Below are 26,614 nucleotides of genomic sequence, written 5' to 3'. Positions count from 1 at the left end.
CATCTGTCAACGGAAGACACAACCATTTAAATGCACAAATATTCATACATGCACCACCCCAAACCATCTCAGGCACCCCCTCTTGAAAAGCACGCTGAAAAGAGTGGCTGATACGCAGAAAGGCGTGCCCGTGGGGCCTGATGTGAAAAATGAAGGTGACCAAACAGCATGCACAGAAAGACCTTGTTTTTTGTAAAACAAACTCATGGTTATCTTCGGGTTACGGTACGGTTATTAGTGATTTTTAAAATGCTTCTCTGTATTTTCTAAATTTTCCACAATGAACCAATAAGACTTTTATAATAAAAATATTTATAAAAATTTCAGTGGTCCTGTGTTTCTCCTACAGGTGCCCATGTACTTCTTGGGAGGTAGGTCTGGAAGGACACAAGGCCCGACTTATAATCTGTTACCCCTGGGGAAGTCGGAGGGATGGGGCAGGGAGGGAGAGGGGCAGGAGTTACTTAGTTTTGTTTTCTTACGAGGACAGCATATTTGTACAGTATTTATGTAATTAGAAGTTAATGAAAAACATTAACTTCCAAAGCGAAGGCCCCGTTTGGTGGCAATCTTACGCCGCTACCACGCCTTGACCATCCAGAGGCGTGTGGCCAATTGCCCGGCCATGCGGCTGCCTCGCTCCCCGTGAGACGGAGCTGGCTGTGGAGAGAAGCCAGGTGCCAGCAAGGTGAAGATGGGTGGCGGGGAGAGCCCCGGACCCAGAGTGAGAACACACTGTGGCCAGGCTGGGATCAGGGCTCACACAGCCTCCATCCCTCACGGGGGATTTTTCTTACCCTTTCTTGTTCATTCTCCACTCTCCTTTCGGCTACTTGTTCCCCCTTCCTGTCTCTCTTCTCTGTGGTTTTTGCTCTTAAAGCACAGCCTAGAAAAGGCAGGCCATGTTCCATAACATTACCGCCCACTTTTTCCTGCTATTTACATCAAAGACCCCAAGCTCACACATTTGAAACTTAATGTCATGTAAAAGATTACCAACTTAAAAAAAAAGATTATCAACTATTCAAAGAAGAAACAAGTCACGGAAAATCTGACTTTCATTCTGGTTCTGCTTGATCACACCTCCCAAGAAGAAAGTAGAAACTTCAAAGGCATCCCGGGTACTGAGGAAGCCCAGCAGCTGAGAAAGGTTACTTGCTTTTTCGTGGCTGATCCACTGGGGGACAACTTTTTCCATCCCTGACAAGGAGGGGTATATTTAAAGGTCCACGGCCCTTTTAAAGGGGCCCCCACTTCTTCACAATAGGATAACTGCATTCATTCTACAGACTTATTGATTTAAATATGATTCAAGTAAAATTCACGCAAAGCTGATTTTTCACATCTGAGTTGTGTTATAAACTCCATGGCAGAGGCAATAGGGAAATGAGAGCAGGCATATTTGGGCAGTGGTGAGGGCCCAGGCAGGCATGCAGGGCCCCAAAGGAAAAAAGGGAAAGATTCTTTCTGAAGAACTCAAATGCAAACAGGACACACGAGGTCAGTTCTCAAGAAGGGAAATGGCTGGGTGTGTGCAGTCAGCTGTGATAACCGGGACTGGGGCTGGGGGTTGGGCGGGGGAGGCGGAGCCTGCAAAGGCCTCAAACTTCAGAGGGCAGGTCTCCTGCGGGGCTCAGCTGCCCCCGGCCTGAGCAGCTGTGCCTAGGGGGCCCGTTAAGCCACAAGTGAGCGCTGTCTGCCTCCTCCCACCAACCTCGCACCTGTAGGTGAAGGCTGGCCTTCGTGGAGGGCAGGGGCCTCCAGACCGTTTACTGTAATCACACGTTAGGGCTGGAAACTTCTCCGGCTCGGCCTGACTGGGACTGGCGCTCGGAGCTTCTGGGTCAAGCCTATGGAACCCCTGACTCACATCACCTTTCAGTTTCCCTTTGAGCCCCCAGAGGCCACATCTTCTGTCACCAAAAGGTGACACAGCAGCAGGGCCTATTACAAGGCAGTTCCTTAGGACGCCGGCTGGGAAGGGCCCTGCAGGGCCAGCAAGTACCCCGGAGAAGAGGTTGAGACCTGGGCATCACTTAGAAGATTGGGGTCAGTCCTGCTTCCTAACAGCACCGTTATAAAGGAAGGCAGAGCTAAACCGCCGTGGCCCGGCGTGGCCACAGAGACCTGGCCTGATTATCCAAGGGCACTCACCCCACGCCCACCCCCTCCAACAGGGCATGAGGCCAAGGGACCCTCTCTACCCACTGGGCCCTTGGCCCCATCCCCACGGGCCGCCTTGGTTCGTGCCATCATCCTCTCGCTCCAGGTCCAGCAAGAGGCGCCTTCCAGCAGCTGCTGGCCTAAGGTCTTGCTGCCTCACCACTGCACGTGACCATGGCGTGGCAGGACCTTGCTGGAGCGCACATCCCAGTGTGTCACACCTGGGCTCCAAGCACAGCTTCTCCTTCCTTGTGAGCGGCCCCCTCGACCCTGCCATGTCCTCCGTGCCCTCTGCTCTCCCCCTCCCCTCCCTGCTCTTCGGTCAGTCCTGTGCACAGCCTGCCCTTCTCCACCCATCTGTGCCCTCTGCCTGGTGGGCTTCCACCCTCCCCTGAAGGCCTGGCTGATGCTTACTTCTTCAAAAATGAGTTTCCTCTGCTCCAAGAGGCAGGTATTTGGTGGCTACCCACTGCCAGGAAGCACAGGGAGAAAGCTGCCCTCCTTCCACCACGGGGAGCAGAGCAGAGACAACCAAGTCTGGGCAAAATCACCCAAGTGTCCATCAGCGCGTGCTCTACGGCCCTTGCCACTGGGAGCCTGCTGTTTCTTTGGCTGAGCACCACAGGCTGTGTCGGCTGGTCTTTAGGAGACCGCGATGCACTCCAAACACACGTTTTTGAGACGTGGACTCATACTGGCTAAGGGACAGCTGCTTCTTTTCTCCAGAGGCCCCGGCTCCAGGGCCCAGGCTCCGTGTGAGGGATGACAAGAATGAGCCGCTATACGCCGCCTTTCCCTCTCTTTGCTTTGCTGAGCAGGTCTAGATGAGCTCACGTGAGCTAAAGGTCACTTTACGCACTGCTCCCAAAGCTCCACAGGGTTGGAGGGTGTGGGGACTCCGGAGACCGAGAATCCAGGGATGGGTCCTGAGGGAATGGTCCAGGCGAGGACGGTCCTCGCTGGTCCTGGCTCCTCGCTGCTCCACGCAAAGCTCAGTACCCTGTGGAGGGAGGCTGCCTGCCTCCTGGCCTGTCTCCCACTGGGCTGGGGACAGTCGTGACAATGAAGACAATAATGACAGCTGACATGCACTGAGCATTATACTACGGGCCAGGTGCTGGACCAGGCACTTTCTGGTATAGTAAGTAATTTAATTCTCACAATAACCCTGTTTTCCAGATGAGGAAGTTGGGGTCCTCAGAGTTAAATGAACTTGTCCAAGGTCATGTAGTTTAATAGACAACAGAGCTGGTGCTCAAACCCTGATACATTCTGACATGGGAGCCCCTACTCTTACCACTGGGCCCAGAACAAAAGAAAGGAAGAAAAAAGAGAGAAAGCAAACCAAAAGTTTTTGGGGTGAGAACTGGAATCAATTATGTTTGAATTTGTATTTGCAAATCCACTTTCAAGGAAACGCTGGGAGTGCCTGTGGGCCAGGGACTGGTTTCAGTGTGTTTTTAAAGAGCTTCCTTCCAACCACATACGCAGGGCTCCTGCATATCAGGCCCAAGTGGACCCTGCAGTGGGCACGGGCTGGCTGGTGGGGAACCATCCTGACCAAGCAAACCCCTGGCAGTTGTGGGTAACATTGCTCAGAGCTGCCCACGGGGGTTCAGAGCACCCTTGTTCAGGACATGCCTTCCCTGCAAAGAGAAGTGGGGTGCTTTAGAAGGGAAAGCTCCGGCCCTGCCTGGGCTGGAGCTTAGTTACCAGACACCTAGCAGGTCATCATCTTGCAGCCTCAGTGGTAAATCTCTGGTTCACATTTCTTAGAAGCCTGCTGTGTTTCAGGCACTGTGCTCAGGGCCTTCCTGACAATTCTCCTCATTTTCCAGATGAAGGGAAGCTCAGGCTCCTGGTTCAGTGTCTCTGCAAAGTCACCCAGCTGACCAGCGGCAGGGCAGGCTGGAGGGCTGGTGGGTAGGCATTCGGGGCGCACCGCTCCCTCCCTACCTCTCCCTGCCGCTGGGCCAGGGCCCCTCCCTCTGTGGTGCCTGCACCTCCCGACAGCCCTGCAGAGGTGGGTGGGAAGCTCTGAGCCCCGGGGTTGGGGGCGAGGTGGGGGCAGGAGCTGCCCAGGGCACACAGCTCTGCCACCCCAAGTGGCCGGGCCAGAATTCCAGCCTCCAAAGGCCCTACTCTCTCAGACCCCGGAGCACCCCTACAAAGTGGGCCTTCTTCATCGAGTGGCCGACACTGAATAAGCTGAATAATCCAGTGAGCTTTTACTGAAAGCCACATACAACTTCCCTTTCACCCTTCGGAATAAGTGATGTCTTTCTCTACTCCGGTTATCGATCTCCTGTGTCTTTTAATAGAAGCAGTTCATGGTGTGAGTCGGGGCAGATATAAACATAGGACGGAAAACTGTTTACTTCAGGACTTTACTGAGAAAGCAGGTTGGTAGCTTTTAAAAGCGACGTCTATGGGAGCCTCCTAAGACATGGGGCTGCCGAATCCATGCTGGGGGGCCAGGCTGGGCAGGTGGCTGGGGAGTTAGTGGAAGAGGTGGAGAAATAAAACGGTCCGCTGCGGGGACGCAGAGGCTCCACGGCGCTATTTGAGATGCCCTCAGACGTCAGCCTCTGCTCCCTTACCCGTCGTATAAGAATTCCAGTTCGAGTCCCCCATGGTCCCTTTCCTGACCAGCCCCGAAGAATCATTCAGTGAATCCACAAACGTGGGAAAAAGATGAAACATTCTGAAGGCTCTTCTTCAAGCCACATGAATGTCGATGGGTCACCCGTGGGACTGATGAAGCTTTAGTCCTATGAGGCAGGTCCCCTTCTGAGGAACCAGAATTCATACAGGGGATGTACTATTTTATGAGATGGAGGCTTGGCAGAGAATCAAATAACTAAGCAAGCATATTTCTGGTACTATGTTAAAATAAACAACTGCCAAGCAGGGGGTTGGGAACTTCTAAACAGATACTTGAGTGTGAAGGGTGGTGGAGGTTTGAGAGGACACAGCTGCGCGCCCCCTAGTGCACACGGAGGAGGCAGGCTTGCCAAGGGCTGGAAGTCTCTTCTGGCGCCTCTCAGAGGAGCAAAGCGGGGGATGGGAAAAACGGGGCGGAGCACGGGGTTGACTGGTTTGGGTGGCGCCTCAAGGGGCTGGGTGGGCTGAACCCAAGCCGGGAGCTGAGCCCGGGCTCCTCAGAGAGCACCCAGGCTGCCTGGGGTCTGGAAGGCGGAGCTCCTGCAGGCCCCTCTGCCTACTTAACCAGGCTGACGGTGCTTAGCAGATGGCTGTGCTCTTGCCCATCACACTGGCGCAAATGAAGAAGGCTGACAGTGGTCACTGAGGGCGAGGGGTGAGGAAATGGGCCCTCCCTATGCTGTCAGCAAGAGGCCTGATGGGTACAGCGGCTTCCGTGGAGGGCAACTTGATAGAAGCTGTCGTACATGGCGAGATACCTAACTCTACCCCAGCGATTTCACAGCGAAGCAGAGCTGCTCTCCAGGCCCAACCCTCCTGGGTTGTTGGGACAGTGAACAGCGGGGAGCCGGCCAAACGCCCATCAACGGGAGTGGCTGCCCGAGGACGGCACTTCGGGCCCTTCCATTCAATGCACAACGTGCAAACAAGCTCCATCCGTGTGTCCTGACAAAGGAAAGCCCCGCTGTTAATTGCAAAAAGCAAGCTGCAGACCAAGATATGCGAGATCCCATTTGTGTAAAAACTACAGCGATGGTCATGCATTCAACAAGTATTTCTCACGTGCCTACTAAGTGCCAGGCCCGTGCCTGGACCGGGGTGACGGTGATAAACAAGACAGAGTTTGTGCCTACGAGTATGAACTTATGTGCGCCAGTGCAGAGAACAAGGTCTGGGAGGAGACATGCCCAGCCCGAGCTGGGAGTTACTGCTGTAGAGGCTGGAGGGTTAGGGAGCGGCCGCAGGACGTTGGGAGGGGTGAAAGGGTACTTTCACTTTTTACTCTACACACTGTATTATCTGACCTTTTTATTTAAACAACATGAATGTGTTTCTGTATTATTTGGTGACCTTTAAACAGCAAAGAAAAACATGGAATTACTGACTCAACGGCAGGATCCCAACCTGACTGTTCCCAGGATGGGTGCCCACTCTAGGGGTGGGTGAGGGGCAGAGATGGCGTTAAGTATGAGTCCATTTTCCAACCAGAGCTGAGGCTGTGATTCTGCATCATTTCCAGGCCCTTTGGGAAAAAAAGGTTTGCAGAGCACTGACTCCAGCCGCCCATCCATCTCCTTTGGATGAACATGAACATCATGAACATGAACATGAACATCCATGAACATCAGCCCTCCTGGCTAAGGACAGCCTGACTCTGCCTAGGCCGTGAAGAAGAAAGCAAGGAGTCTTGGGGGCCAGGCAGCCGGGGTCCCCAGGCTGGTTCTGCTGTGTCTTAGCTGTGTAAACTTGGGCCGATCACGTGACCTCTGGGAGCCTCAGTCCTCAAAGATGTAAAATGAAGATGTTACCTCTTCGGAGGTGCTGAAAGATTCCACAAGAATCCCTTCCCCCCTCCGTGAACCCACGTAAGGGGACCACTGAATCCAGGTGTGGCCTCCAACGCCCTGGGGAACTTGGTAACAAATGCAGATCCCGGACTAGTTTATCAGCATTTTAAATATATATCCCTGGTGACTGTGATACATAATTTGTTTGTATACGTTCCCTGATTCCCTGGAAGAAGTGTTGAGACAGGAATAGAACTTTCTTCCCTGGGGCGAAAAGAAACCTGGGATCGAATCCCCCTGTATTACTCAAGCTCAGCCTTCTAAACCCACGCTCCACCAAGCAAAATCTGTCGCATTTAATATCTATAGGTGGCCGTAAAAAAATAAGAAGTAGTTTGGGTTCATTTCACAAATTAAAAATGACAGTACTGACTATTAAATGTGGCTGTACAACTGCCTTACCACCCCACCGCTGTGAGATGAAAAGCACAGCCAAGCCCAAGGGAGGGGGCACTACTTCCTGGACGCCCTGGGAACCAGACGGGGCTCTGCAGGCAGGTGGGGTCCTGGAGGTGACTAAAAGCACACCTTACGTGCGGACCCCGGGGGGGACGGGGGACGTGAGGTGGCTTTAGAAGGCACACGTGTGAATGGTTACTTTTACTTTAGTCATTCTATATTTATCTTCATGTGTAGTGAGAGAACTATACGCTTATTACTATGGATCCCGAGATTTCTGGTAAAAGTTAGGATTAGCTTGACCTAGCCCACCTGGCCCTGCGAGGGAGTTATTGTGAACAGACGCAAAGAAAAAGATTAAATGAATGATAATACACTTGGTTCTTTTACGTGGCAAACACCTCCGAGGTGGTACTTGAATACTTCCCGCATGGGGAGCACCGGTACCCGGTGCCTCTGCTGAGAGGAGTGGACGTGAACTGAACGGAAGAGACAGGGTAGCACTGATTTAAAAGATGACACCAGGCTCCTGAAAGGCAAGCACTCGGGCCGTGTCCAGGCGCTCAGGCCTTCACGCCGTCTCTGGGGCAGTGGTATAAAGTGACTCGGCAACTGCCACTACCTGAGGGCCACACGTCTCGGCTAAGTCTTTACCAGGGGAAGGAGCTACCCCTGAGTTACTGTCCCAAGCATTTATTACGGCAAAGCACTGTGAAGACGACATGGATTCCCTCACAGAATCCTCATTATACCCCCTAGAAGGGGAAACTGGTTACTATCCCCAGATAGTGGGTGAGATGAAGTCATCTGCCCAGGGCACAGAGGTAGCGAGTGGGGACCTGAGTTGGGGGGACTGGCCCAGCCCGGGCTCCTAACCACGACATCCAGGGCCGCCACCTGTCAGGCCAGGGCATGAGCCCAGGGACCCCCACCTGAGCCTTATCCTTGGCTCTGGTGCTTCTGTGCATACCCCAGAAACCAAAGAAGTTTCTCAGACCAAATCTTCTCCAAAAACAAGCACACCACCAACAACAGCGATAATAGTAACAGTGCACTTCCAGCAAACCGTGGCTCTGTGCTTTACACACGTTATCTTGTTTCATCCTCATGACATCCCAGTTGAGTACCCATGATTTATTATTCTCCCTACATCACAGAGGAGGCAACGGAGGGCTCGAGAGGTGAGGTCACTTCCCACGGCACACAACCACCAACTGGCAGAGCTGGAAGTGGGGCCCTGGCCAGCCAGCCCCCAAACCTCACATCCACAGCCCCTTCCGGCCCTTCCGCCTCCCAGATTTCAGCCTCACCACCCGTGTCATTATCTCCCTCAGTCCACACACTGCTGAAGCCCTGCAGGGGCAGCCGACCAAGATGGTCAAGTGGTGTCCATGCTCTGCCGGCCTCCCTCTTCTCTGGTGGCAGTGCTGGGGGGACCCAAGGGCAGTTCTGGAGCTTCCTGTGGTGCCGGACGGTCAGCCAGCAAGAGTGATGGTTTAGGGACATGACCATTTGCAAATGAACCCTGCTCCCTGAGTGGGCCTGCCCCATCTCAGCCCGGCCCAGAACTTGCTAACATCTTGAAATCAGTCAAGGCCTTTTTGTTGGGATTTTCCCTTTGCCTTTCAGCTTCGGTCTTTGCTTCTCCCTCAAGGTCAGTCCCTCAGATTTCTTCCTGGCTGAGCAGGGCGGTGGGCCTGTGTGCTCCTGGCCCCCCAACTGCCAGCTGTTGAACTAAGAGGCTGGCAGGGATTAAGCAGAGGATGTGTATTCACCAGCACGGCAGAGACATTCACTGTACCAAGCGGTCACGCCCTCCTATCTCCCCAGCCTCCACTGTCTCTCCACCCTCTGACAGTTTGGTGAGGCCACAGGGGCAGTGAACAGAAAGCTCACCCTTCTGGCTGAAGCAGCTCTCTCGCTTTCCCTGCCCTCCACTGTGAGAAGGGGTGTGCACGCCAGGCGGTGCAGCTGCGGGACGGTGGGGCCTCCGTCACCCCAGCCTCCGAGCGACGTGAGGAGCAGGGCACCCCGCTGACCCACGTGGGAAAAGGAGCGTGAGCAGGAAATACATCTCCACCATGCGAGGGAACGGAGGTTCATCGTTCCCGCAGCGCAGCCCGGCCTGACCTGGAGAAAGCGGCACCCGGCACGCGGGGCCACAGACCATGAGATGAAGCCGCTTACGAGTAAGCCGCGAGGTTGGTTTTGGGTCTGACGACCCAAGACCACAGCACGCAGTGACTGCCTGTAACGCACAGGCGCCGTGCTAAATGGTCTTAAAGCATTTCCTCACCAAATCTTCTTTGCAGCCGTATATTATGCTGTTGGGCCTCCTTATCCTTATTTTGCAGATGGAAAAACAGACACTTGTAAAGATGAAGAGGGCGACCGAGGCCTCGTGGTGAGTGACAGAGCTGGGACTTGGCCTGAGCCCAGCTGTGATCGCCAGTCTGCTGCCTCCCAGCAGCTCCCTCCCTGGGGACTCAATCTGAGGTGATCGTTCTCTCTCCTTCCGTAAAATCGCCACACCGTTTGTCTTTTATAAGCCACGGATGTGCTCTCTGACCATCCAACTAAGGCCTGTGGCATGAAAATGGGCCTGTCATGTTCTGCTCTGACAACCAGGCTGAAAGCCCCTTCCCACGATCCCACCAGGGACAAGGATATGGGCTTCTCAGCCCTGTCTGTAAACAAGTCCAGAGCTCGGCCCCAGTTGGGAACAGGTGTCGAAGAGGTGCCTTTCAACCCCTCAGACGACGACGACGACGAAAGGCTCCCAGGAAGAGGGGCTCTGGAGCTGGCTCCCTTCCCCCACCCCTGCAAAGCCATCTGTTTGCTGTCGGCAGAAGAACCGCGGATTTATCTGCGGGGCCAGGAGGGGCCTCCCCAAACCAGGGCCCACAACCGCCGTGTGAGTTATTCCAGCCAATGCGCAGCCATCTGGCCACGGGCCCTTTCTGCCTCTGGAATTGATGGCACAGTATTAATTTTCCTCGAGGTAGTCACCGTCTGGGCCTGGGCTGCTTCTCCCTAAGCAGCGTCCTTCAGAGCAGCTGCACAAGGGCAGGCGTTTCAAGGGACCGGGAGAGCACCAGGTAGAGCGCGCTGTGATTCACTACACACTGGGACGCATCCATGACCTGCAGTTTCAGACTGCCTCCCTCCACAATGGAGATGACTCATACAGCTGGGCACGCTCAGAAGACGAATGCTGGCCCGTCAAATCCAGTCCTGATCTCATTCTAGCTCCCAGTGAGCACAGAGACCAACCCAAAGCGAGGGAGAACGTCAGATGCTGTCAGAACGGAGAGGCCCCCAGGTACGCCCCTGGCCCCTGGAATCACTGTGTTTTGAAAACAAAGTCAGTGTCCCCATTTGCAGGCTGGATCCTAAGCCACTCTCTCGTTTCCATTCATTCACCTGCGGCAAATCTTCACCAAGGACCCGTTACGCTGTCAGCCCCAGGATTCAGCCGTGAACAAAAGAGTCAGGGTTCCTGCCCCAAGCAGCTTGGTGCCCACATGAATCAAATAGCAGCACGAAAATAGAAAATTACATACAGTGGCCAGCGCAGTGAAGAGAGAGATCTGGTGGCCAGATAAGGTTCTGCTGGGAAGTGAGCTGTCAGCAGAGATCTGAAGGATGTCGGGGAGGGAGCCAAGCAAAGGGGCCCTGGTGGCAGCAGAGAGCGTCCCAAGCAGAGGGGCCTGGCCTGTGCGAGGGTCAGAAGCACGGTCAGGGAAACTAAAGAGGGTGACGCAGCCAGGACCCAGGGTGGGTGGTGCAGCTGGAGAGCAGGCTGAGGGCCCGACTGCAGGCATGGTGGCCCCGGAGGGCTCAGGTCTTGAACTCTGCTGGTCAACAGCGACAGCAGCAAGGGAGAGCTGAGCTTAGATGTGCTGCTGACAGAGGCCAGGGGCCTGTGTTCCCCGCACTCTCTCCCTGACCAGGCCAAAAGCCCGCCACTGGTTTCCATCCTGGTAGGTTATCACAGGCAAAGGCAGCTCAGGGCTGTCCTTCCCTCTCCCGAGGCAAACTCTGCGACAGGTTCCCCTCAGACGGCCTGCCTGGCCCTCCCAGCCGACAGAGCAGCTCGACAGGGAGGGGGAGGTTGGCAGGAGAGGGTCCCCAGGTCAGGAGAGAGGGCTGGGACCCCGGGCCAGGGCCTTGTGTTTATTCTGGTCTCCAAGCTCCACCATCGACCAAAACCAGCACTGGAGAAACTGGAGATGTTATTACCTGTGCTGAGGAGGAATAAGGCTTCAGGGCTGAAAAAGCTGGGTGACACAGGATGGCAGAGGAGGTGGTGGGGTTTGGTGGGTGGGAGCCTGGGCACTGGAGGAGAACGAGCCTGGGGCCAGGTGCTGGCTGGGCCCCTCCAGGCTGTGGGGTGAGGCGTCTGCAATAAACCCTCAGACAGAGCCTGGTGTCTGATGAGCTGCCAGTGAGGGGCAGCTCCTACCACCCCTACCTGCTCAGCGGCTTTGGGTCTGCAGGATGTCTCAGAGCCCTTGACCGGGCTCTCCAGGGGTCACAGCCGGGAGGATAGGCCGGAGGACTTGCTGGAGGAGGAGATGCAACCTCAGACCCCGATGGGGAGCTCCCACTCTCTCCCTGACGAGGCAGGGAAGCCATCCATCTGCAGCTGACTCTCCACCTCCCACAATTTTCTGAGTTAAATACAATTTCACACCCACACACAACCAAACAGCAAAACCAGCATACAGATTCACCAAACATGGATATTTTAAAACTTTAGATCCTGGGTGGGAAGGACCTGCTACCCTGGACCCGGCTGCACGTGAGTCTGGCCTTAGGAAGAGAGTGTGTCTTTCTTTTCAAGAGAAGAGGGAAGGCCGTAGAAAGGGACTGAAGAGGCAGGGCCCCCCTGCCTCTATTCCCAGTGCCCGGCCCGGGCCCAGCTGGCACGTAGCAGGGCCTCAGTAAATGGCTGCGGAGCCAATGCAGAGTCGTCCCTTTGGCCGCCTGGACACACAACTCATTCCCAACTCACCCGTAAACCCATCAGGATTTAAGCCTTGTCCAGTCTCACTTTTAATCCCCAACTTTTCACCCAAATGAGTTCCTGTCTTTGTGTCACCCAGTGTCATTTAGGGCGTGGGGTGGGGGCTGTCGCTTGTTTTCAGGAGAAACACTGTCTTCCCAGCAGGAGGAAGTGAAAGCTGGACCTGCTTGTAGGGGTGGGGCGGCCTGGGTGGGGACGTGGCACCACCCATGAGCCCAGGTCCCTGGCCCTGAGGGGAGAGTGACTAAATCAGTGGATGTGGATTCCATAAAGCAAGCCACTGTGCTTTCCTGTTACGTACACACAGGTGCTCGAACACACACACACGTACACCTACACACACACACGTGCACACACGCAGTATCTAAGGTTATGGTAGGTTTTGTGTTGTGTTGTTTTGTTTTTTTAAACAAGAGCTATCAAAATCGAGGGAGGTGTCTGCACAATTTTGCAAAACCTCAATTCTCATACGTATACTTAAGGCCTGAATCAGAATGTTTTTCCATCATGGTCAACAATGTTCTCATTTCTTGAGAAAAACAAAACAAAAAAACAACAACCCAAAACACATTTATTTTATTTCATTTTTACATCCAGCTACTTTAGTCAAGGACAAACATTCTGCCACAGACCATTTAATGACCAGAACCCTCTAATCCTTTGCCGGAGAAAGGTCCTTCTCAAAACCCAATGGGGGTTTTGATTAAAATTCCTCCTGGCCAAAATCGGCTGGAGAGAACCCGCACCCTTAGCACGGCTGTCCTAGACTAATGGCATGGGGGAAGAAACCATAAGGACCCCTGTGGTTTGAGGACCCGAGGGAGTGGTGCTGTGTGTGTGTGTGTGTGTGGGGCGGGGGGGGGGGTGGTCCAGGACTGGGGGGATCAGATGGCCATGGATGGTGACATTGGAGCCTTTTAGGTCAAAAAGGAGAGCTTTGGAGAGAAGGGAGCCTGAGCTGCCTGGGGGAACACCAACCACAGGAAGAGCCTCGGCAGCAGGAACCCAGAGGAAGGAAAGCCCGGCACGAAAGGCAGGAAGTGGCTGGGTGCTGGAACCGGGGGAGGCGACCTGGGGAATGTCAGTGGGCAGAGACCAGGGACCACCTGGGGATGGTGGCAGGAAGTAGGGAGGCATGGAGAGAAGAGTTTTAACCTGCACCACCAGAGTGGGGCCCTGCCGGGCATGCCTCAGCCCTACACGGGGCTGAAGGTTCTGGAAGATGTGGTGGGAGGTGGGGTCTGGTCACATGACCCAGGAGCACCCGAGGGGTAGCTGTCCCTAGCCGGTGCATCTGCTGTTGGTTCTCAGGGACTCCTTAACTGCAGGGTGTCACGCAGGGCCTCCGCCCCATCTGCTGCCAGTTTCCACATCCCACCCATGGTAGGCAGCATAATGGCCTCCAAGGATGTCCATACTTGAGTCCCTGGAGCTTATGAAGGTTTCTTACAAAAGGGATATCACAGATGTGATTAAATTAATGACTCTGAGATGGGGAGATGATCCTGGATTATCTGGGTGAGCCCTGTCTAATCAGAAGAGGTCCTTAAAAGTGGAAGAGGGAGGCAGACAAGGAGGTGAGAGTGATGGGATATCAGAATGGTCCAACCCACCACAGTTGGTTTGAAGATGAAGGACGGGGCCAGGAGCCAAGAATGCAGGCAGCTAGAAGCTGGAAAAGGCAAGGAAATGATTCTGCCCTGGAGCTTCCAGAAAGGAAAGCAGGCCAGTGATTTTAGCCCAGTGAGACTTCTGACCTACAGAACTGTGAGATAATAAATGTATGTGTCGGGCTTCCCTGGTGGCGCAGTGCTTGAGAATCTGCCTGCCAATGCAGGGGACACGGGTTCGAGCCCTGGTCTGGGAGGATCCCACATGCCGCGGAGCGACTAGGCCCGTGAGCCACAATTGCTGAGCCTGCGCATCTGGAGCCTGTGCTCCGCAACAAGAGGCCGCGATAGTGAGAGGCCCGCGCACCGCGATGAAGAGTGGCCCCCACTTGCCGCAACTAGAGAAAGCCCTCGCACAGAAGCAAAGACCCAACACAGCCATAAATAAATAAATAAATAAATAAAAATTAAATGTATGTGTCATTTTAAGTCATTAAGTTTGTAGAAATTTGTTATAGCAGCCACAGGAAACAAACACATCACTCAACATTCTAGACACACGGTATGACCAGGTTGCCATACCACCTACGTTGTCTTCACTTAGGATACCCCCTGCCTCGAATGTTCTTGCCCAGCTTGTCTGCCTGCTGAACACCCACTCAGAACAACACTTAGCTCAATGGCTGGGGCTCTCAGAAGCAATTCCTGTACCTATTCACCCCCACCCCCAGCCAAGGCCCAACTCCCCGCTGTTCTCCCCACTGCACCCTGCAGTTCCCATCAAAGCACCCATATCCATCTGCTGCTGTAATTCCTGCCAGGACGCCACCAGCTGCCTGCAGGGAGGGCTGTGTCTTATTCTTCTTCCTTCACATTTCTAGCACCCTGGCAGTGCCTACCACTCTGTAAACGATGGACACGCTAGTGGGTAAGTGAATGGATGGAGGGGTTGTAGCCCAGAGTCAAGTGTTCAAGTTCTGCGGTCTGAATCCTGTGTATGTGTCCTGGCTCCCCCACTTCCTGGCAGAGTGTGACCCTGGGCAGGTTATTCTACCTCTCTGTGCTTTGGCTTCCTCGTCCATAAGATGGGGATAATAACAAGACCTACTTGGCCAGGTTGTGAGGGTTAAATTAGTTAACCCATGTCAAATACTTAAAACAGTGCCTGGCCCAAGGAAATGGACCAATACGTGGCACCTATTATCATTCCTGTGGGATCCAGCAGAGGATGCTGAGCACGAAGGGAAGAGCTAAAGCCAGGGGCCAGGGAGACCTCAGGGAGTGGCATCAGGCTGCATAAATCTAGTCTAGAACCTTCAGGAGACACTGCCTGGCCCTCATGTTTCTACCTCCAGCTTCCTCTGTATGAGTCTGGTGCTGGGGCTCATCGGGCTGAAGGGAGCAAAGGGAAGGGGGCCCAGTGGGGAACAGAGAAAGCGGTAGATTTTCACCAATTTTGCTGCTCTGGAGAACGCAAGCCATCACTGGGAGGGAGGCACATTTTATGAGGCACCAGTTACAGGCTAAAGGTTAACTGGAGTTATTTAAACGACATGCCTATTTCCTGGCTTTGCACAGCTCTGGAAAACCCCGACTGCACTTAGAAAAACGTAAAGCATATTATAAAATTCAAAGGCCTGAGTACGGGTGATGAAACAGATGAATGCAAAAGATAACCTGGATGTGCCAAACCGAAAACCAGGAAGCTGCATGGGGCTTGTCTGCACAAGGATTTGGCAGGGAGAGGAAAGGTCTACTTCACCTTGAACCTGGTATAAAAAAATGGCGGCCCTGAGCAGACCAAGGGAGGAAGGAAGGGAAGATGGGATGAGAACGTTTAGCTCTCAGTTATAAGCAAAACAGTTTAAACAGTGGGGAGAGCTGGAAAGGCAGGCTCAGTCCACGGGTCCTGAGCCTCCTGGTCTGGCTGTCTGCACCCAAGGCATTTTTACGACTGTGCCTGAAGCAGAGCAGGCTGTTTCCAGGCCTGGCGCTGGTCCAGGACACCTGGAGAGTTAGGAACGGGCTGGGGCTTCAGTGCTGCAGAGACTGCTGGGTCAGCAAGGGTGGTTCTCGCCCAGCCCGCATGCATCGGATGGAGCAGTAGGGCTGGGCTGGGGTGGCGGTCTAGGAGGCCCAGCCGGTCACTAGGCGTTTCGTCTCTCCAACAAGGTGCCCCAGGCTGGAGAGGTGACATGATCTGTCTTCAACTAAGGCAGAAGCACACTGCATGCACGGTTAACTTACACAAACTCAACTGCATTCAGGAAGGGAGTGGGGAGAGAAATGTAAGTTTAGATATCGCGGCTGCTCTGCCTGCCACCCCACTGAAGGAGCACAGCCTGAGGGGCAGGTGAGACTCGGTGCCTCCCTCGAGGGTCCTCAGGCTCTCCTGCCTCTACCCTAGGGGCCCCTCCCAGTGCCCAGCGAGACAGTCCCAGGTAAAGACTTGAGCGCTCACACAAGGAAGCCAACCTCCTCTTCCTCTGGTGCTCAGGACAGGTCAATTTCAGCCCTGGAGTGAAGACCGGCTGCGTTGGCTCACTGAGGGACGTGACTCTCCTATGCTTCACCTTCCCAAGGGATCTGTAAGGGTAACCTGCACGGCACAAGCTTTCCACCTGACAAGTGGACTTCAGAACCTAGAGAGAGATGTGGCCACTGCATCATGCCACAAAGCCAGCTTCCCTGGTGACATCCGGTTGCTTAGGAGGTGGGCAAGGAGAGCTCCGAGAGGGAACTGGAATTCATGAAGATCAGCAAAGCAGAGACCAAGTGTTAAGTTCCAGAAACTTCCTCATTCTGTCTAACACAATGTTTTGCAACACTGGCTATACGATGGAATCCTCTAGGGAGCACTTACAACTAGAGAGGCCAGGGCCCATCCCCAGAACAAGTGAATCAGAACCTTCTGTAGTGGGGTCTGGGCACAGATAGTTTTTGAAACTCCTAAAGTGATTCTGAGGCACATGGCGGGTTCTGATACAGGGAGCCCTGGGCCAGAGACTGCCCGCTCCGTCCCTACCCTGGCCTGCAGAGTTAGGGGCAAGTGAGCCACCCCCAGAGCAGTTCCTCTGATATGCAGCCACAGGCAGGGCAGCATGGCAAATCCATTTTCGCTTCTATTTCCAGGCAGGTCAAAGTGGAAATGACAATTTAAGCATTTCAATGTCCCAAGATCAGTACTCCGTACATTTCTCGAAAGCTCAGCAGAGCAAACTACATTTGACATTCATTGGAAAAATCAGTGCAGACGGCTTGCTGTGCTGGGAAGAGGGCGATCCTCCTCATGGGACTCCTTCAGTCTTTAATCAGGACATTCTCTTAAGGCAGATTCAATGGTCTAGTCTATGTTATTCCAGTTGCTTCCCATGCCTCGACTTCAACACATACTTAGGACTCTAGGTGCCAGCCTTCCTAGTACTTCTGCCTCATCTGAATGCAACACGTCTCCCTCCTCAGCAAGAGGCGGAGGAAGGTGCTGGTCCCTTTCCCCCCATTCCTGGTCTTTAATGGGGGACCGGGGTGGGCTGGAGGCTGAGGACCGGCTGAAAGCAGAGCAGGGTTGGCAGCAGGACAGGTGCTGGAGACGGTGGCACCGGTGTCCCGGGCCGAGGGAGAGGGCAGGCGCCTGCCCCTGTCACAGACCTTTGGTAAAGGTCACGCTGTCTGTCGCTGCTTCAGTCTCCCCAGAGATTTGTTTTGGGGGTCCTGTGGTTAATCAGAGAGCAGGGCCAGAGGCCAACACTCTGCCCCAAGGCCTGAGCAGTCACTGGATCCCGTGTGGTCCCTGGCGGCAAGGCAGGGCGGTGGAGGTGAGCAGGAACCGGCGGCTTCGGGGTGGGGAGGCCTCGCCGAGCGGGCTGGAGTGAGGGGTCTTGAAACTCAACGTTAACCCTCAACCCCACTACCCCACGAATTTCTGTTTCCTGTGGCAGCTCACTGCCACTGCCGTGCCATCAGCCAGAAGTAAGGAAGTGATCACGGAGGCCGGCTTCAGTGCCCAGGGCAGGACTCACCTGTGAGCCTTGTGAGTGGAGGAGCACAGGAGGGAGAGAAGGGGGAGGAGGGCGGGGGCCTCGCCACGCAGGCTCTGAAGAGCCCAGGCAGGACTCTGGAGGGATCTGATGGCCACTTTACGAAGGAGAGGGGAGAACGGGCAGTGGAGGAAGACGCACGCCAGTCACAGGGTGGCTTCCAGAGCTGAGGTCAGGGTGGAGGCGCTGACGCTCTAAGCAGGAGTGAGATTCAGGATCTCTCTGAGGCCTGAACTGGCTGCACCGGCAGAGCCTGGTTGAAGGGATGAGAGGAGGTGGGATCCTCCAAGGCTTTCGGCCCGAGTGGCTACAAGGACCAAACTTCCGTCTGCCGACAGGGCAAGGTGGTCAAGCACGAGGGGCTACTCTGTCGGCCTCTGCTGGCTGGGCCCCGTAAAGTCGCCAAGCACCGTGCTCACCACGGCAGGCAGCACCTCTCCCGCGAGGTACAGACAGAGATCTGAGGTCAGGGGGACATGGTCATGTCTGACACAGAGTCTGACAGCGCTAAAGCTGGGACCCCACCACTACCTGGACGCCCATCCACTCTCCCGGCTGCCCTGAGATGCGGCCGCAACCACTTCCCAAGGGGGTGACATGCCTCAGAAGATGCTGCTTGAGCAAATCTAAGCCACAGGCCCCCTGTGATCAGAGAAATCAAAACCGTGGCCACATTTTCAAATGCCTGGGAAGGACTGGGGTTTGGGAAAAAAATACTTAAATTGCAGAATGCCTTCAGCAGAAACGATCATTTTAACAGGCAAAGAAGGAGAAAGCTCAAAACCCGGTCTCTACACTCAAACACCTCACCTCGCCAGTGCACAGGACGGAATCTAGAAATCCTGCTTTGTAGAGGGAAAAAATAATAATTGTTGTCTTTTTCAGAACTGTCTAGGACTACTTTAATACATAACCAACAACAGAGGGCACAGCCATTAGGTGACCTTGTGATTTCAGCAAAACATGTCTCTCTAATGTAGCTCAATTATGATTGTAAGTTTATAAAACAGGGAAAGATTACAGGAATATACATTAAACCACATCAATGAGTGCTACTGAGGAAAAAAAAAAAGGTCCAGCAGACAGGTACCAATCAAATAATCAATACGTAGGAAACGGCTACATCACCCTGCTTTAAGAGAACCAAATAATGCTGCAATTGGATTTACTTTAAAATTTTCCACTTGAACAAAACTGACAGCTGTATTATAATCACATTGCCAGTCACTTTATAAGATACAAGTTTCATTTCTCCATATTTCTACTTCATTTCTGAAAAGGGGCCAGCAACATTATTCATCAAGCACACGGAGAAGCAGCCTAATTCATAGGGGTGGGGTGGGGGGAAACGATGTTAATTCCATGTTTTCCGTTTCCTTAGAGAATTGGTGGTTTAATTCAAACGTGACTTTTTCTGATCAGTCTAGTTCAGGGTTCTAGTTTCAAAGAAGGGTAGGGAAAAAAAGAGCAGCATGTTATCCCTTAGGTAAAATGATTTGGAATAGCTCAACTGTTGAAATTAGGACAATCTACATTTTTAGAAAATACCAACGTGGGTTTAAGATTCTTGGTATATTTCAACAGGGGGGAAAAAGCCTGCATTGGGAACCTGACTATTCAAATGTTATGGTAACGATGAACAAACATCATGCTTTCAATTCACAATCCAACTGCCTCAAATTACTCAAGACAACCTTTAGAAATGCCACTTTCATGTTAATGAAAGTGCCTTAAGTATTTATGCATAATTTAAGAGAGTGTTAAAGCTTTAATCAGTTCAATCCAACAAGCCTTCTTTGAGTGCCTACTATGTGCCAGGCCCTGTGCCAGGCACTAGGGATAGAAAAACAAAGTGCTAAGTGCATGTCTGAGGTGTGCCTGGGGAGGGCGGAGGAGGAGGGCTACCCAACCCGGCACTGAGGAGGAGGGAGGCTGGGAGCGGGGCTGGGAGGGCAAGCCTGGCAGAGGGGCCACCTGGGCAAAGGCCCAGCAGAGGGGAATGGCAGGAAGGCTGTGTCTAGGAAACTGCAAGCAGCACCACAGGCAGGTGGGCTCAGACGCAGGGAGACATAAGGCAGAGGTGGAGGGCCAGGGGCTCTGAAATCTACAAGTGGGGAAAGTGATGTGTTAAATCTACAAGTGTGGGCTAGATTTGCCTTTCAGACACAGCAGCAGGGTAGACGGACCCATGTGGAGCAAGGCCATGGGCTGGGATCCCACATGGAAGACACTGGGCACAGAGAGTCTGGGCTGGGAGGGGGCAGAGCTGCAGAGGTGGGATGGCTGCTGACCCCCTGGCCCTGGGGTTGGAGCAGGGTCAGGAGTGGTTCCAAGCCAGCAGGTGGGGATGTGAAGAGGCCCAGCATGGACCGTATTCCCTTTAAAGACAAAACACGGTGGGGGAGTGCAGGCCGAAGAGCCACAAAACCACACTTGCTTGAGGTGGGACTTCAAATGCCACATCCAGACTTGCCTCTCGGGTTTCATGCTAACAACATTAGTCCTCTTCAGCGTCAGCACAAAACAAACCAGTTCTCCGGAGCCCCAGGCCCGTATGCTTGAACTAAGTTGTCCCCGAGGAGCCATCTGGGTCTGAATCAAGCCTCCCCTACAGGTTTCAGTTCTTCTCCAGTTAGCGGGCACCCACCTTCCTGAAAGTCATCTCTCCAAGAAATTTATCTAATTAACAAGCTCGTGTGGCCTCCTCCACTTCTCAGTGCATCCCCTGGACGGAAAGAGTCGCGAGGCTTTGCTTTCTCAGAACTCCTAAAGAGCACCGGCTAGTCCAGAGGACTCACTCCGTGCCCAGTGTGCAGTCCAGATGGAGAATGCTAATGACTGTTTGCACTAGGAAAGCCTTCGCACACTGAGGACGCTGCTGAGCATTTTTTGATGGATTCACTCTTTATCAACAGAACAGCTCTGAAGCAGGCAGTATCATCTCCCCACCTTCACAGATGAGGAAAAGGCTCAGGGAGATTAACTAGTTCGCTCAAGGTCACACAGCTGGGATTCAAACCCAGGTTTTTCTGAATCCAGAGCCCCGAATCCTAAACATTACACTGCTTGTTAATTAAATGTTGGATTTTTCAAGGACTTGATTTCTCGCTTTCCACTTCATTAAGCTTTTATTTTGAAAAATTTCAAACTTTCAAAAAAGTTTAAAGAACGGTACAATAAACACACATATGCTCTCAACCTAGATTCATCAATGGTTAATATTTAGCGGCATTTGCTTCCTCCCTCACTATACCCACACACTCACGCATTTTTATCTTGTGAATCATTCCAAAGTTGTAAGCAGCATGGCACTTTACCCCTGAACTCTTCAGCCTGTGTTTCCTAAGAACGAGGACATTCTCCCACCGAACCACAGTGCCATCAACACCCCCAAGAAAGGTAATGCTGATCTCGATTACATTATCCAATCGCAATCTATGTGCAAATTTTTCCAATTTCACAAAAAAAGCCCTCTAAAGCTACTTTGTTTTTATTCCTCAATCCAAGATCCAATCTCAGGCGACAGTTGTCATGTCTCTTCCATTTCAGTAATCTAGAACAGTACCCTGGCCCTCTCCATTCTGTTTGCTCTCCCCTGACACTCCCATTTATGAAAAGTTGTCTAAATGTCCCGCATTCTGGGTTTGTCTTTCAGAGTCTTCATTACTTATGCTCTTTTCTTATTTTTGCCAAGATGAGGCACATGACAGTGACCGGGCCATCGGCAAAATAAGGCAACACAGAGGATTTTCCAGAACTGACAGGACCACAAAACTAGCCCTGGCCTCGCAAGAGAAGCAAATCAACGAGCTCACATTTTCACGGACTTACAATCAAACCACATAACTTGCTTAGGGAGCTTCACAATACTCCTGCTGGAAACGACTCTTTAGACATTCAGATGAGTACAGCCAGAGATGTCCACTTTGTCTAAAAGCTCTCGCCTGCAAGGGCGTTAGGACAAAGCACACAGAGTGCTGGAAACTGGGGAAAGAGGGAATATATAACATTCACATTCGCATTCATTAACAAGAGGATAATAAAGAGAGGGAGGCTTGGTCCAGAATTCAAACGCAGATGGAGAATTTGGAGTACGATTGCCACATGTGGGCGTCGTGGGCCTTGTACGTGCCCATAGCTGTGCTTGTTCTGGGGCACGAGCGGTCTGCAGGCGGGGCGGGGGGGTGGGGGGGGGGCGGACACAGCCAGAGCAGAGGCCCGTGGTGGGAAGATGCCTGGTGTGTCTGAAGAACAGCAAGGATGCAGAGAGAGCCAGGTGGTATCGGGTGATGCCCAGCCTCATAGGCCCCTGTAAACATCTCTCCTCTGCGTCAGAGTGGGACGGAGGCCACTTGGAGCAAAGGAAGGGCATGATCTGACTTAACGTGTTAACAGGATGACACTGCACACAGTGTGGAGAATAAACTGTAGGGGACCAGGCAGAAGCCAGTGACCGGTTAAGAGGCTGCCGCAACAGTGCAGGTGAGAGATGATGGCAAGCCAGGCGCTGAGGGGTCGAGCTGGGAGAGACGGTCAGATCCCGGATATATTTGGAGGGAAGCGCGGCCTAGGTGTGCTGACCGACAGGAAGTTGAGTTTGAGAGAAGGAGGGGAGACAAGCAAGAGCCCCAGGTGTTTGCCCCCAGGATGGAGCGGCCTGCTCCCACGTGGCAGGGGGGAAGGCTGCGTCCCCACGCCTCATTCCCCACTGCCACTGGCCCTGTCACAACCTCCTAACTGGCCTCCCTACGACTGTGCCAGGCGCGCCACATACCCTGCCTCACTGACTCCTCCCAACAGCTCCGACTTACACACGACGAAACTGAAGCGCCAAGAGATTAAGTTATTCGTTGAAGGTCATACGCTGGCAGGCGGCAAGGGGCCGAGCTGGGATTTCTCCCGGCACAGCGTAGCTCCTGAGCCCACACTCATAACCACGAGGTTATGTGGCCTCTCCAGACCCTCGACATGGCTCACAGGCCTCTGCCGGCACCGTCTGACCCAGCACTTCCGGTTCTAGAAGTGCACATTCAGGATGGCTGTGCCCGTGGACACCCTCTGATGGCTTCCCACTGCACTGGAGCTGAGATCCTGCTCGTCGCAGCCCCTCTCTCCCCTGCTCCTTTCCTGCCAGCCGCACGGGCCTCCTCCAGGATTCTGGGAGGCCGTACCAAGCTCACTCTCGCCTTCGCCTCCCGCTCTGACACCTCAAACTCCCAGGCCTCATCTCTGCATTTTCTCATGCAATCTTCTGGTCCCTCCTTGCCTGTGCCTCTCCAGAGAGGCTTCCCTCACCTGCCTATGAGGCCTTTTCTCCTAGTTATTCTCTAGCCCTGGACCCTGTTCATCACCTCCACAGAGCCACCTCAGTCAACCTGTGACTGTGCCTTTGGTATTTACTTCCTCACCTGTTTATGGTCCCTTCCCCTGCCCCCAACTGCAAGCAGCACAGAGCAGAGACCAAGTCTGACTTCAGTTCACGATGACATCCTAGATCCCAGCACTGTGCCTGGCCTACAGCAGGTGCTCAGTAAGTAGCTGAATTAATGGATGGGTTTCGCTGAATGGATTTAAAAAACCAGAATACAAGATTAGCTGCGTGCCGCACATGGTATGGTTACAACTATGTAAATGTCAAGTGCCCACATGGATGCTTCCTGAGGATGCCTGGTTGCCTGGCATCTCTTTTGGGTGTTTGGATAATGGGGGAATTTCCCCTACTGTCACTGCCCATGTTATCTGGACGCAGGCAGACAGGCAGGAACCTGGCTTCTCCTCTGCTTGTCCTCAGAGCACTACTGGGCTGTCGGTCGGTAGGCCCGGCGGTGACTGTGCAGGAGTGCCCGCCCGCCTGGATGCCTGGATGCGGTACAGCGCCCTTCATCTGGGCCCACGCAGCCAGAGCCATCTTTCTTACCCCCCAAAACGGCGCCATCTTACAAGTGATGAACTGATTTAAATATTTCAGGATGCGCTCCTCAAAATGTTGTCAAAGCAGAAAATGCCAACCCCTCAGCACCCCACAGTGTGAGTTCTATCTCGTTCATTCAGCAGCTGCTGAGGGGACGCCAGCTCTCATTCACCAAGCACCTGCTACGCGCCAAGCTGGGCGCCGCGTGCTTCATGAACGTGATCTCTTTTGATCTTCAACAGCCCTCCTCGCAAGGTCTTTTAGAACCATTTTAAAGGCAAGGCCACTGAGCCTCAACGAGCATTAAGACCCTGAGCAAGGTCACAAAGCTGCTTGCTTCCAACTACAGCAGGGGCTGCAAAGTCAAACGTCAATGGGGCTAGGTGGGCGGAACACAGGAGAGCGCGGCCCGTCTGCGGGCTCCACCCAGAGCAGCGGTGGGGCTGGGGAAGCTCACCATCTGCAGCGGTGGCAACCAATTCAACCAAGGAGAGAAACCCGAAGTCCTTAACTGTTAGAGAGAAGTATTTTTAGACGCAGTAACATGATGTCTTCCCTTTGCTTTAACACACTGGGGGCGGCGGGGAGCAGGGGTGGTTAAAAGAGAAACGGTGGAGCCAAGGAAATGAGGCTTAGCACAAGGGCAAAAACGACTGAAGCTGAAGCCTGCGTGTACAGAGACTCTACGTTCCCTCTAAAATCTAATCGATTCTACCTAGTCAAGTCTACTCTAGTCTTCCCTCCCCCTCCCCCTTCCCTTCCCCTCCCCCTTCCCTCCCTCCCTCCCTCCCCTTCCCCTCCTTCCTTTATGGCTGCCAGTCCTGACCTCCTCCCCACACCACACTTCTTTCCAGTGAAAACAAAACAGGCCTTCAGCACAGTTCACTTTTTTTCTGAAGGGGTGACGGCCTCTTTGATGCTCTTCTTTGGAAGCCACCTTGACAGAGCTCACCCGCCACACCTGGCCCCCCCAGCCGGCTGCTGGACATGTGGGATGGCTTCTGAGTGCTCTTATGCTGTGGTTTCTTATCAAAGTGTGACAAGTTTAGTAAATACACTTAAAGTCTCTTCCTGCTGCGGAGCTGGTATTCCTTTAAGCAGACCCTATCACCTTAGATAAAAGTTGACCAACCCCCAAACACTTCTCCCTGAGTCAGCTTCCTCAAGCTTCAGGGAGACAAAACACGACCTCATAAGAAGCAAGCCCAGCCTCCAACATTCAGCAACTACGAATGCCTTCACCTACATTAGGAGGTTTCCTACCTTTAGTATACACAGGAAGGCATTTTGTGAAGTGCAAAGCACGTTAATTTTTCCCCAATGGAAGGTGAGAAGCTCCAGCATTTAAGAATAAACACCAAAAAGAAAAGTCAACACATGCGTATCTTACTCTAGTACCACATGCTCATAAAATCCATAATTCATAGTATTTTCTGGATGGCACCCTCTTTAGCAAAGACATAATTTGCAATCAGGCTGGGTAAAGACAGACAGCCATTGCTTTCTTAATGGCCAACTACCCAAAAAGGCTCAGTTAAGTGATCTCAACTAGCAATCTAATCAATTAAAATTGATAAGTGAAATACTTTTAACCTTTGTTTCAGCAGGCCATTCCTAGCGGGAGGAGGGAGGGAATATGAATTCCCAGCATAAAATTTAATTCCATTTCACGGATGCAAACATTCTTGCTGCCTTGATGGAGTGGCCCCCTTTAAAGCACACTGTTTCTCTCTCTTTCCTTGAATCCAATCAGAGAAAGATGGGTTTATGGGTCTCTCCAGCCAATTCCATCAATTTAAACCTTTACAGAAACCCCTGTGACCGTTTCTCAAGGGGGAAAAGGGCCAAAGAAGATGGGCATAGAGCACAGAGGGGACGCAGCTTCCTTGTTCTTCCGAGAGAGAAGGAAAAAAGAGCAAAAACCAAGAGGAGGCAAGAATAAGGAGTTGGACATCAGGTAAAACCCATAATAATCATTTACCGAGAACCTTCCATGTGTCAGGCAGCGTGCCCTGCTCTTCACAGGCACCACCACATTTGATTATTGGGTAATACTCCGGTTTCCTGAGCATATGCGAGGCACTATGCTCGGTCATATTCTATTTCATATTACAGTTCACTCAAGTCTCAAAACAGCCCCGTAATGTAAGGAAGATCATCCTCATTTTACAGGTGAGGAAACAGAAGTTGTGGTGGTTTCAATCATTTGCTCGAGGGAATACAGAGCAGGGCAAGGGTACCTGGCTCAAAAGCCAGCCCTCAATGGTCTATATCATAATTGCTGGTCACACAGTTGAATGAGTTTTGCTAAAACTCATTCAATTGTACACTAAAACTTGGTGAATTTTATTGGATGTAAACTATATTTCATTAGTGCTGATTTAAAACAAGGGCCCTCTCGTCACCGTACACTACAGAGCGGCCATCTGCTGCTCCTGCCTCTCCAGCTCCCATCTCTTCTTTGTGATTTTCCTTTGAGGGCCCCCTCCTTCCTCACCCCCAGGTGATGGGGTTCAAAAGGAACAGGTCCCACCTCCCAGCACCACAGCTGAGCATGTGACCTTGGCCTAGCCAACTTCTATAAAAGTTATAGGGAAAGAGAAGCTCTGTTTCTGTCAGCGCTGCTTAGCCAGTTCAGCAGATCTTGGTCATCTTGTCACTACTTGGTGAGAGCCCTCTGGAGGATGAAGCCAGAACAAAGGAAAGCAGAGCTGAGAGATGGAGGGTGGCAGCTTCCTGATGACATTGCTTGAGTACCTAGATCTAGCCATGCCTGAAGGCAGACTACTTCTGGTTTTACAGTGGTTATCAGCGAATTCCCCTTTCTTTTTCCTTAGGCTAGTCTAAGTTGGGTTTTCTGTCTCTTATAACCAAAGAGTCCTAAAATATCATAATGTCTTTAAGAAACAAAAAACTATCTTGCCCATCAGTGTGCACGTGCCCCACAGCAAACA

The 26,614-nt window shown here is 52.7% G+C and overlaps 1 protein-coding gene across 4 annotated transcripts in view; it reads right to left on the bottom strand.

Annotated features, from left to right (window-relative positions):
* The window catches only part of CLEC16A (C-type lectin domain containing 16A), a 208,705-nt gene that overhangs the window by 77,052 nt on the left and 105,039 nt on the right, over positions 1–26,614 (bottom strand). The window lies entirely within an intron of this gene.

Source organism: Eschrichtius robustus, chromosome 16, assembly GCF_028021215.1.
Source record: "Eschrichtius robustus isolate mEscRob2 chromosome 16, mEscRob2.pri, whole genome shotgun sequence".
In the NCBI taxonomy this organism is placed as follows: Eukaryota; Metazoa; Chordata; class Mammalia; order Artiodactyla; family Eschrichtiidae; genus Eschrichtius; species Eschrichtius robustus.
The sequence above is the reverse complement of the archived record's forward strand: the minus strand, read 5'-3'. Positions and strand labels throughout refer to the sequence as shown.